This window comes from Micromys minutus (assembly GCF_963924665.1).
Source record: "Micromys minutus genome assembly, chromosome: 1".
In the NCBI taxonomy this organism is placed as follows: Eukaryota; Metazoa; Chordata; class Mammalia; order Rodentia; family Muridae; genus Micromys; species Micromys minutus.
The window spans coordinates 4,304,289-4,317,721 of record NC_137969.1 but is presented as its reverse complement, the minus strand read 5'-3'; the positions used below and the strand labels follow the sequence as shown (position 1 = coordinate 4,317,721).

The 13,433-nt window shown below is 39.0% G+C and overlaps 1 pseudogene across 1 annotated transcript; it reads left to right on the top strand.

The window, feature by feature from the left end:
• Positions 1–200: 200 nt before the first annotated feature.
• On the top strand, positions 201–6,522 carry LOC308438044 (nephrocystin-1-like; annotated as a pseudogene). Its single transcript has 3 exons — positions 201–331; positions 879–935; positions 5,254–6,522. The product of its transcript is annotated as a nephrocystin-1-like (transcript).
• Positions 6,523–13,433: the final 6,911 nt, after the last annotated feature.

Genomic DNA, 13,433 nt, shown 5'->3' with positions numbered 1-13,433 from the left:
GGAGATCTAGCTCCTGAAACGTGATCTCTATGTTGTCAGAGTTCAATGGGAAAAGGAATAGATCAGAGAAATTAAGAAACAAATTGTTTCAGCATTGTTCTTGTCAGATTTGTGTGAGCAAATGCAACACCACAGACTAGGTACCTTATAAAGAAATCTGTATCTTACACTTTTGAGGGTAGAATATTTAGTTTTGGGCAATGGCTTCTGGTTTGGGTGTTCTCGCTGCACCACAGTTAGACAAGAGGCCACCCTATGCTATAGAAGTAATCTCCCAAGATTGTTTTATTGTAAGTCACTCTTCCATCACAATAAAGGCCTTTGCCAATCTGTGAGCATAGGGGCTCTGAGGCCCAGTCATGGATTAATTGCTCTTGTTCCACAAACAATACCAGTGGGAATTTAACCTTGGAACTTGGAATGACATACAAACCATACCATATATTTTCATAACATTAATAGGAAAAGTGGTAAGAATTTTAGCTTTTCCCTGCCGACCTCTCTATTCTTCCCTTTTAAAATACCACTTTATTTTGACAGCATAAAACATTAATTATATATTATATAAAATAATTTATATTATAAATTATGTTTTAATATACATTATAGATATAAAGCCATATTCTTGCTACATATGCTTTATGACTTTTTGTGAAATCCAGAAACATTGTTTCTTCAATATCTTAAAGTGTTAAATGTTTTACAAATTATATCCATTAGGAATGTATCTATTAGATACATTCATGGAACCCACTACTTTTCTTCATAGCTCCATTTCTGGGCCCCTACTTCTCTGTTCAGTGCTGTCAGACTTCCAACTTTGATGTTTCTGTAGTGCTTAGTTTGTATCTGACATGCTTTTTCTCACAACTTTTCAGATATCTTACTGGGTTAGCTCATACACAGCTTTTGGTGCTAACTTTTGTAGTAAATAGGTAAGACTGTGTGGAACTTGCCTGTAGTGTCTATAAAAACACATGCATATATTAAAAAACATACCACACACATACACATATGCGTACACATGCACACACATACACACATTCACACACATCACATACACAAACATGCACACACATACACATATGCACATACATGCACACACATATACACATGCACAGACTAACACAGACATGCACACACATACACATATACATGCATAAGCACACATACACACATATGCTCACATATATACACACATGCTCACACATGCACACACATGAACTCACACATATACACACAAAGAAACATATACACATGCACACATACATACACACATGCACATACATACACATACATGTGCACATATATACACATGCACAGACATGCACATATGTACACGCATGCACACATGCACACATACACACACATACACACATGCACACATACACACACACACACCCTCACACACTGAATAAGTAAACACTTAGATGCATATACCCAAAGTGAGCACATTTAGATACATACCTTACTCTGACATAGCACATATTTTATAAACTAAGATTCTCTATTTTAAGTACAGGTCTAATGAAGGCAATATCATCATTACTTCTCTTTGTTTTTCTTTGCCTTGCAACCAAAAGGCCTTTAAACTTCTGGAAGACACTAAATTTTCATTTAATGTTTATCATCTTCACTTTGCCATAATTGCAAAGTGTTCTAAACCTAGATTTATTAGTCACTCACTGACCTCATGAATCATTTAATTTAAACTTTCACTTCTGCTATGATGTATATTCAGTTGGCTTTAACATTTGCTGACTTGAATACATATAATTTGGCTTACAATTAGTGTTGGAGATGAAAGAATGCCTTCCTGTGTTCTTATTAGCAAATAGAAGTTTATGTCTATTTCAAAAATAAGTTATTAAATTTGAGAAAATTCATTTAGAATACTGTCATTTAAAGACATATGGAATGTTGCTTTTATGACCAATTTCACAATTTTCTGTGTCTTCACTTCAGCTTCTTTCTTTCTGAATGGAACCGACCCATCTAACTATAATAAAACGTCCTCTAAACTTTTTATCCGCCTTTAAGAGCAGAAAGTCATAGCCGTGAATTGGAACCATGTTCTATAATTGCTGAACGCCAAATGAGGATTCAAATCTTTCTTTCATTGAATCTTAAAAACCAATGTAATACTTAGTCCATGCAACACACACGTGAAACATTGTATATTTGCAGTGATTTGTTTTACTGCCATGTTTTTCTCTAAGAACTGTATTGTAGTTATCTGTCTTATTAATGGTCAGCCAGTTTCATTTTATTGAGAATAACTTATGAGTGGAGATTAAACAGCAATGTTAACTGTAATGGTTACCCTCGAAGTAGCAGGTCAGCTTTCAAAAGAGAAAAAAGAAACATTTTAAGCTATAGAAACAATATGACTATTATCTCATAAAGTATCTTTAAGTTAAAGCTCAGTGAATCCTGATGTTAATATCAAAGTCTGAAAAATTCACCATATTTTTCTATCGATATCTGCTATAAGAAAACTGTTTGTGGCACATGCAACCTTATGTAGAATAAAAACTGTCCATACAGAGCCAACAAGATGAAAACTGGACTGGAGTTTTCCTGTCAGGTCAGTGAGGAGGTGATTTCAGTACCACTGCAGCTACAGAACAGAGAGACGTCTGTCAGAAAAAGTTACCGGGAATCCTGGAGCCATGTAAACGATGTGTGCAAATGAGGACCTGGAATAGACTCTGCATGGAGCATACAAAGTAAAGATTGTTGTTTAAAAACACTTTTGATTTGAAAACTAGGTGACCCCTTAACATTTGTCATACATGTTTGCAAGTGTTATTTTTAAGTAATTTCAAATGATACAATTTTTAGAATATAATTAGATATTGACTTGTATGAATATGATTGTCACATCATTCTAATACTTTATCTAACATTGACATTTCAAACACACACACACACACACACACACACACACACACACACACACATACACACACTGTTAAAATCTCTAGCTCTGGCTAATATAGTATGTGTAACAGAGAAATTAGACCCCTATACTAGTATTAAAGATGTGAGAATTTTTCTCATATAAAATTTCAAAATGTTACTCTGTACATGTGTCTTTCATCCATCAGATGTAATGAATGTCTCAGAGGCTTTCTGTAGAATAAGGTCACCCTTTTCAGTTCTTTCTGAATTCTGCCTGGCTGGCTCAAGTCAGTTGTTCTGCTTCAAACTTTTCCCCAAGCTGACCAATTCAAAGAAGGTTTCTCTCTGCTTCTCACTGAATTGTTCTGCTTAGGAAAACTGCCTTTGAATTCCATGGACTGAACTTTAGTGGCTGCACTGACTGCAAGATCCGAATGGAACTGAATAGAGCCCCACAGACTCAGCTGAATTCAGCTACATGCAACTGAAGTGAACTGCCTGAGCTCAGCCGAGCTGTACTCACGGCACAGTCCTCCACCCTGACTCACTCTGTGAGCTGTACTCACGGCACAGTCCTCCACCCTGACTCACTCTGTGCCCTTCTTTAGGCTCTTTCCTCTCTGTTTTCAGTACTAGGTATTTCCTATCTCTGACACATTCTGTCAAATCTTACTCTGATTCTTTACTTTGTCTGCCCATCAAACATGGCTGTTTCCTTCTACTAACTTTACCTTCTCTGTTTGAGATTAAAGACGCTAGGGTCATGTATGTATTCCAGCCAACAGGATTAAACATGTATCCTTCTTGCTGGATCAAATAGACCTAGAAGGATTTTTAGATGAGATACTTTGCCAGAGCAGTCATGTTGTTGGTTTAAAGTTCCTCGACATTACTCTTTGGCTAATATCTTCTATCTGTTTTATTCATACAGGTCAGGTTTTATTGGCTATCCTTTAAATTTTTGTAATTGTAAGTATATAAATATATATACACTTATTTGTGCATGCATATATGTATATATCAAATTATATATGTACATGTATATTTATCTATGTATATATATATATATATATATATATATATATATATATATATATATTATTAGTTCACTGTCACTATCTTTAGACACACTGGAAGAGGACATCAGATGCCTTAACAGATGGTTGTAAACTACCAAGTAGTTGCTGGGAATTGAACTCAGGTCCTCTGGAAGAGCAATCAGTGCTCTTAACCTCTGAGCCATCTCTCCAGCCGGAGAGAATTTATTTTTAAAATAACATTATAAATGTCTGCTGGTTAAGTATTTGGTCTCATCTTATTTTGTGAGACTATGAAAACTTTAGGACATGTGTGTGGTCTATCAGGCAGAAACGGGTCACTGCCAAGGGCACTGAAGATCATGTATACTTTAGGCTTTCTCCAGAAGAATCTGCGTCTTTAAGGTTGAGCAGTAAATAAGCCAGGTTCCACACTTCAGCTGACCTGCTTTCCTGACAGGATAGACTGGGATCTTGAAACTGCAATTCTCAGAAAGTATGTCTTCCACAGCACCTGTTCTGTCTTGGGAAATGTCAAGGTGTAGGAAAAGAAGTTCATATGAGTAGCTATTATTGTCTTCACGTAATAACGCACTTCCTTCTGGATTGAAGATAAAGAATTGTGAATAACTAGTCATTTAAAACAAGGTAAACACATCACATATTTTCCAAAACAAAACTCAAGTAAAGTTCCTGTCAAGTGATTTCCATAACAATATAAATAGATTAACAGTTAGATAACTAAAGTCTATTATCAGTCTTCCCCTCCCTTCCCCCTTTCCTTCTCTTTTTGTTTCATTTCATTTCTTTTCTATTCTTTTCCTTCTTCTCTTCTCTTTTTTTTCTTTTCTGTCTTTACATCTCTTTCTGAGCACGCTGGCACATGTCTCTAATCCTAAGAAGCTAAGGCCACCGTTTGGCCAAGGACTGGGGTTGTAGCTCAGTAGTAGAACACTTGCCTAACATATCGAAGCCTTCGGTTCCATCCCCAGCGCTACAAACATTGAAGACCCGTTAACCTGCCGAGCCTATGCTGTTAGCGCTGAAGCTGAATTGAGATGCTTGAGTGGTGTGCACAGGGACCACTCCAGGGTTTGGATACAGTCTCCGAGCCCAGGCTCTCCTCCTTTGCCCTCAGTGCCTCCCACTCCATGAGCTCAGCCAGAGGGTAGCAACTGTCAGCCACACTTCCCCCTGCTTCCTTCCACGTCCAGCTCCAAACACTGGGCAGCTCTTGCCCATGCAAGCCTCCTCCACTCACTGGGCCTGGATGCGACTCCAGGTGGCCCTCCTGATACAAGTGGTTTCACAGAACTGAGGCACAAGGTGACAAGGAGGAAAATGACACCACTGAGGACAATGACGAAGAAACTGGTGGAGAGGAAGAAGAGTCAGAAGGGGATGAGGAAGGAAAGCAGGAGCAAGCCTCACTGAAACAGGCAGCATCTGTCACATTCATTGGCTGCTCAGCAGGCTGGTGACCTGACTTTTAAGAAAGGGGACATTCTCCACCTAATTGAGAAAAACGGCTGGTGGCTGGCTAAAGATGTGGAAGGAATTGAAGGTCTCATTCCCAGGACCTACTTGGAGCCCTATAATACAGAAGACAAGCTGGAATCAAGCAAAGGCGGGGAGGAGGGTGGTGAGGAGGACTTGGAGGTGGTGGAGCCCCGGGGAAACAAAGAACCAATTCCCCCTGGAGTGCTGTTTGAAAAGCTGTCTCAGAGACAAACACAGCAGATGTGTTAGCCACAATGGTAGCCATTCCTTCAGGGTACCATCCCTCCATGTTCTCCCAGGGGCCAGATGAAGCAGGGAACCAGCTTCGAGCAAGCTACTGCTTGCAGCCAGAGCTCAGGACATCGCAGCCTTTAGAGATCCAACATGGGATGTTAAGGCAGGCACGGTCATGCCCAGACCAAGTCATGTTACATTGATTCTGACCCTATGGAGCTGGAACATGATTCCTCTCCCAGGAGTAAGCATGCAGGTCCTTAGCAGACACATCCACCTCTGCCTGTTTGATGGCAGCAAGGTCCTGAGTAATATTTCATACAGTGGGAGCCTCAAAAACCAAAAACCTAGACCTTTTCTCCTCGGTCACTGGCATCTCGCCATGCCTGCTCAACAGTTTTATCAGGTCCAGTTCTTCAACTCCAGACCTCGGGATATTCTTTGAACTTGGAATTTCTTCTATTCACAATTCGACTGGTGAGAGAGGAGAGTTAAGCTGTGGCTGGGTGTTTCTTATGCTTTTCATGCCAGTGGAGTTACTATTCCAGTCAAAACATACCAATGCTTCGTGAATGACGGCACTCCTTATGGAAAGGGTTAAAGTTAAAGTGGACCCTTCAGTGTCCAGGAGAGCACAGGCCAGTGCCTTCTGTCAGATGATAAGGGTGTGGAGGCAAACTCAACTTCTGGTGAAACTTCGGTCGCCAGACAGAAGGTCAAAAGCCAAGCTTAGTCTGTTGCCGGAAACCTTGGTGGGGAGTATGCACTGTGCTTGCTCGCTGATATTTTACTACCAAATTCTTGGGCATGTGCTCCTGAGAGACAGGCAAAGCCTGCGAAGTGCTGAGTTAGTGGGCTGAGAAAGAAGGCACACTCAAGCAGAGCCGAGAGAACGAGGGCTCCCTGAAGGCTCTCCTGTCACCAGATGGAGTTCACAGACCATCTGACCTTTTGTAGCAGACCTATGACTTCTTGGGTGAAATAAGAAATAATTCAGGCCAATGGTGGCCAGGTCTCTTGATTCCCACTGGACCCAGTGAGACCCCATGATGACTCGGCTCAAACAACAGAACTAGAGAAACAGACTGGATAGAACTTGGGTCATATTCTTTTGTGTGCAAATACTATCTTCAAAGATCTAATGATTCGATTGCATGTAAAACAATAAACTAAATTTTATAAGGAAAAAGTGTATTATCAATTATAATTTATTTATACTATATTATTTCGGAACAAACGACTCCTTGGTAGGGGAAGGAGACTATAAATTGATGCAGTTCCCACACTGTGCTCTTGCAAGAGTAAATACTGCCTTTCATTGGGAATGTAGAAGACTGATTGTAGCAGGAACCCCGCTATAATCAGAATTGGACAGGTTTATTCAGCAGATGTAATAAAGTGACTCATGTTAACACTTCAGTTCCAATCACCGTCACAGAAAAAATAAGATTTCATTGGGGGCTCAATTTAAAATTTCCAACATGAGAACTACATTCAAACCAAGTTTCTGGCACTGGTATTGCTCAGTGGATAACTTCAGAAAGCGATAGATCTGTTTTGAATTCATACTGCTGTAATTTTAATGGACCAAAGAGCATTACATGAAAAACAGCCAGTGGCCTGTAAATTCCAGCTATTGTTTTAGCGACAGTGATTATTTTTTTGCACTATTTTCAAATACATTTTAAATAATGTGTGAATATGACACACCTTTTAAAAAACATATATGTGAAGAAAAATTAGTTGTATTAAAATCTACTGATTTTACAGATTGATCAACTTGAGTGTCATTTTGATTTTCAGAATACAGGGGAGAAAAATAGGTTGCCAGCCGGGTTACAGTCCTTTCTTTTTCTTTTTTCCTTCCTTCCTTCCTTCCTTCCTTCCTTCCTTCCTTTCTTTCTCTCTCTCTTCTTTCTTTAGTTATTTATTTATTTCTGGAGGAGAAAAGAATTTTTTGGCTCACCAGTTATAGCCTAGCATCAACAGAAGCCAAGGCTGGATGTGAAGCAGAGACCACAGACACGACAGCTATAAATCCTCTTGCTCTTACTTTGGCCCCCATTCACCATCATTCTTTCCCTTCCTTCCATCCCTCCCTCTCTCCCTCCCTCCCTTTCTCCCTCCTTTCCTCCCTTCCTCCCTCCTTTCCTCCCTTCCTCCCTCTGTTTCTCCCTCTGTTCATTCCTCCCTCCCTTTATTCCTCCCTCCCTCCTTCCCTGTCTCTTCCCCTGTCTCTCTCCCTGTCTCCCTCCCTCCCTTCCTCCCTCCTTCCCTCCCGCCATCCTTTTCTCTCTCCCTCCCTTTCTTCCTCCCTTCCTCCCTTCCTGTTTTCCTCCCTCCCTTCATTCCTGTCTCCCTCCTTTCCTGTCTCTCTTCCTCCCTTTCTTCCTCCCTCCCTCCCTCCTTTTCTCCCCCCCTCCCTTCATTCCTGTCTCCCTCCTTCCCTGTCTCCCTCCCTCCCTTCCTGGCTCCCTCCCTCCTTTTCTCCCTCTACCTCTGAAATCCTGCACTTCACAGCTCAGTGTTCAAGCTCTTCTAGGGAGGGAAGTACACACATGTGCAGTACTTTTAGGACCACAGTGTTTGAGTTTATGACACAAACATGTTAGACATTCAGACCTTTAACCCCAACCCTAGGAAACCTCCTTCCACTTTTTGTTTGTTTGTTTGCTTTTTCTTTCATTTTATTGGACATTCTCTGTATTTACATTTCAGATGTTATCCCCTTCCCTCCACTCCCATCACCCCTCCCCCTCCCATTGCCTCCATGAAGGTGCTCCTTCTCCCAACCACCCTCTCCTATCTCAGGGCCTTGGTGTTCCCCTACACTGGGGAACTGAGCCTTCACAGGACCAAATTGCTCTCCTCCCATTGAGGTCAGACAATGATATCCTCAGCTGCACATGCACCTAGAGTAATGGGTCACTTCATGTGAACTCATTGGTTGGTGTTTTATTCCCTGGGAGCTCCATTATTTTTTTAATCTTCTGAATATGTTGTTTTTGGTGCTTTATTAGAACTTTTTATCTTTTAAAAATTGGATTGTTGTTTTGAAATAGTATTTGTTTGTTGTGGTATAAAGTTTTATTTTTCTAAATGCCAATGTAAGGTAAACATACAAATAAGAGTTTTGAGTCTACATACCTGTAATTTTGTTTCCTGTCCACAGCATATTTATTACAACCTGAAACTCACAGCAGCCTGGGTTACCTACACAGAATCAGGGCATCCACAGTGCTGGTGAGATGACCTGTAATCTTCTGCTTTTACTGAGAAGCTATTGCAGAGGAAAACTGTGGGATAGAATGAACCACATGTTTTGAGAATGCTCACTAGTAGGTTTTTATCTTTTGAATGAATGGCCCTTGACCATGGACACATGGACAATATTAACTACGTCATTCCCAGCAAAAAGGGGATACATGAAATTGGGAATGACATGTGTTGAAAGTGACATGGAATAAGTGTAGTTATATCCATAGATCATTGCATACATGTAGGGAGTGTTCAAGAGGGACATCAAATAAACTGATGTGGTACTCCTTATTCAGAAGCATTTTTAGAACTTTAGTGAAGAAATTCACTACGAATGGTGATAATAGTCCCAAGAACCATGCCAGTGTCCACGAGTGGCAGAATTTCCCGAGGGTCAAAGTCATCCAAAGAGCGGCAATGCTCAAGGGTGTCTAAGGAGACATGAGGCTGCTCCAGTCACTGGAAAGACAATGGTTCAGCAATTTGTCACCAAAGACTTCCCAAGCCTCTTCCAACCATCCAACTCAAGTCGTCCTTTCCCAATGCAGTGAATTGTTTAGATATGTCTTGCAGACCTCAAAGTACAAGATGGAAGCACCCAGTAGGACATCATTCTAAAACATTCAAAAGAACCTTACATTCTATTCACTTGAAATAGCCACATTGTATTGGATTTGTAGGGTCAAGGATGTAAAACACAATCTGTTCCCGTGAGAACTGGTAATGCAAGTGTGATCAGATGCTTTATTATATAGTCACCAGCCACAGATCACAGTCTGGATATGGCCTCACCAACCACCCTTTCTGCCATAACTTCTCAAGGCTCGTCCCTACAGTGAAGGCTTCAGGTAGCATTCTATGCAACTACTGTTGGGCTGGGGATTGCTATATCGGTAGCTCTTCTTTCTTAATTTTTTTTTTTTTCCACCATGGACTTTTATGTGTATGAGAAGATTTGTAGCTCTGTACAACTTATGTGCAGTGCTTACAGAAGACAGAAGGAGCCTGGTCCCTTGGAACTGACATTACAGACAGTTGTCAGCTGCCATGTGAGTGCTGGGAATTGAGCTTCCCATTCTCTGGAAGAGATTGAGTTTAAATCGTAAGGATTAGCATCAGGAAATTTTGCACTGTTAAGCTATCTGACAAGCCACAGCCTTACAGTTTATTTCTCCTCTAGTAGCCAGAATACAGGTTATAATCTTGGAAACCTCTGAATTTTTGTCACTTTGCAGTTGATACTAAGTTTAGAGATATCTAAAAGTAAGAGTTACCGATAATGAGATCTTCAGCTGTGATTTGAAATGAGTGTAATGACAGAAAGTGAGTCAGAGAAATGAGCAGGGGTAACCTGATCTACACCATTAACTCTGCAGAGAGAGGTAGAAGGAACCCATCCAAGGAACACAGGCAGCTTTGAGGATTTATGTTTTTATAAATCACAGAATTCATAGTGGTTTAATAGTAAAAAACAATATAATGCATATGGGAAATTGGTAAATAAATATTAATTCATTAATGTTCAGTTAAAGCTTAAAAAGTTGGGAAGATCAAGAAAATCAGATGTTTAATAACAAACTATAAAAATGCTTCTAGTTTAGATGCTTTGGCTTTTCTGACATACAACTTTCTTTTTTTTCTTTTTCTTTTTTTTAACTCTCAACATTATTATTATTATTAAATTTTCTTCTAGTATTGCAAAACTATGGGATCCTCCAAAAGAAGGCAAGTGTTCAACAATAAAATAATACTGCAAACTAATATGCTGGTTAGAACTGCAGCTATCTCAGGACTCAAGTAGAAATGAATTATCTACTTCCAAGCATCTATTGTCTGAATTCAGTTTCCTGAGGAGAGCAGGATATAGGCCACTGTTTTTATGGTAGCTCATGAGGTTCTCCATAGGATTTCTGCCACATGACAACTTTCTCTCTAGCCTTCAGAAAACTTCTAGGGCTAGAGAGCAAACCCTAGCAGAAGAGCAACAGATCAATTCCAGACACCAAAGTCTTTTAATGAATGCTTGGGTTTAATGCACCATCACTAATGCTATATCCTACTTTGTCTAGTGTTTTGAGGATGATCATCTTGCCCAGACAACAATCAGAAAGAATTACAAAGACTCTTGAGTATTATGAGGTAGGGAACATTGTAAGCTATCTCAAAAAAAGTATCAATATGCTTAATGAGGTAAGCATTTGATGTTCCAGAAGTGTTTTAGTTTATCATTTTACATATGAGAGTTTAGATAGTTACATTAAAGAAGCAAAGGGAGAGAGGGGTGGGTATACAGCTTTGTGATCAAACATTCAACTTGTGCACATCATTACTTGGGTTCAACACTCAGCATATGATTGCTATGCCAATATTGATATTTATGTAAAGAATTAATTTAGAACTAAGATACCTTTGTGAAAGATATATAATTGAAACACACCTTTGTTTAGGGAAACTCATTTGAACTCTCAACAGTCTTTGCAACTGTTATTTGTTTTGCTTTTGATGATAAAGTTAGATGGATAGATTCCAGGCAGACAGGCTTTGCCTCATACTGTTATCTTTATTGATCTCAGCTGGTATAAATTTGTCTTGAGTGAATGTTATGTACAAACAAGAGCTGAAATAAAAAGACAGAGTTTGAAATGTTTTTCCAGAAATGCCAGAAAGCCAAACTTATTGTCCAAAATTGGCAACTAAGTCTTCTTCTCATTACCAGTGATCCAAGAACCAGTTTGTGGTCATCAATGCTTTGCCAAAATCTTGCAGAATGTTCTATAAATAGGGTAAAAGGGAGGTCTGACTTTTAATCAAGAGAAGGAAAACAAGAATTTGACTCATAATATAGATCTACAAGACAAAAATTTTTCCATTGGCTTATTTATGCCATTGTTTATAATCACATAATTGTCTATGCCATTGTTATTTTTGATGGAGGTAACCTTCCACTCTCTTGATTGAACCAGAGACCTGAACCACAGGAGAAAATCCATACCCAGTTCTGTAAACTTGGTTAAAAACGCAATAATGAGTAGGTAATATATAATCCCCAGAAAAGACTCTATTGGATCTATTGGTCTTTTTTTTTTTTTTTTTTTTTTTTGCTTAATGGTCATGTTGTCAAACTGTCTTCTAAATAGGACCTACATTCCTACTTATAGATTTGTGTTACTGTCAGCCTGTTAAAAGATGCTTTTTAGTGAATTGTTTCTTGATGAATACAAAGGCTTATAATTGTTCAAAGGCTGAGAGTAAGGTGAAGTGAGTCTACAGTCATAGTAGAGACAAGTATGTCAACTTTAGTCCCCACAATTGCAAAGCTTACGGTGTGTCCTGGAAAAAAAAGATGCAGAACAAATCTTAGAGCCAGAGAAATAAGGAAGAATGTTGTGCAATGCTTTCCGCTGGATATCACATGGTGGTCACATCTACGGATTCACAGAAGCTGTGGGTCCCTACAGAGAACTGCACAACATTAAATCATTTTAAACTGTGAGCATGGAAGAAGGTAGGTCTCTTAAAACCCCATTCCTAGGCCAAAAGCTATTTGCAATTGATATCTTGCTTACAGGGGGAAATTTAATTTTTGGGTAAAAAGTAGACAACTATAGGTTGTCCATACTTCTATAGGTAACCATTTAACTAAGTACATGTAAAGAGCACTCATGGGATTCAAAGTGTTACAATAAGAAAATTAATAATCATAAAATATAAATAATAGCAAGAAAAATATGTGTATATAGAGGAAGAGGTTTTGGGATAGAATAGTCTGTGTAGTATTAGGAGAAAATGAAGTATAGATATTGTTAAAACATATTTTATACATGCATGAAATTTTAAAGGAAGAAATAATAGAAAAAAATGATGTACTTCTATTAGTATAGTATAAAAATAGGTTGGAAATCTGAAAGTGAATATTACTACTTTGTTATTTAAAATATATTTAAAGTGTATTTTGGGATGAAGTAGAAGAAGGGACATCTCTTTCAGTCTCCTTGACCTTAGCCATAGAACTAATATTACAGAAGAAGAAAGTGCATTGGAAAATTGACCCATGACAAATATGACTATTTTCCCAGTGTGAGAGAAAGAATAACAGAAGTGTGAAAGGTAAGCGACTATACACTATCAGAGCTAGTGAAATGAGGTTCTAAAATTTTTCTATTGCAGACTCTGACATGGAATCCATGAAGGACTAACATCCAAAACCCAAAGAGCAGCTCTTGCAGTATCCAGTTCATCATGAGTATTTAAACAATAACTCATAAAATAAATGTTCTATACTCCAAAGCTAAAACAAAAGTGTCTTAGGGTTTCTATTCCTGCACAAATATCATGACTAAGAAGCAAGTTGGGAGGAAAGTGTTTATTCAGCTTACACTTCCACACTGCTGTTTATCACCAAAGGAATTCAGAACTGGAACCCAAGCAGGTCAGGAAGCAGGAGCTGATACAGAAGCCATGGAGGGATGTTACTTACTGGCTTGCTTCCCCTGGCTTGCT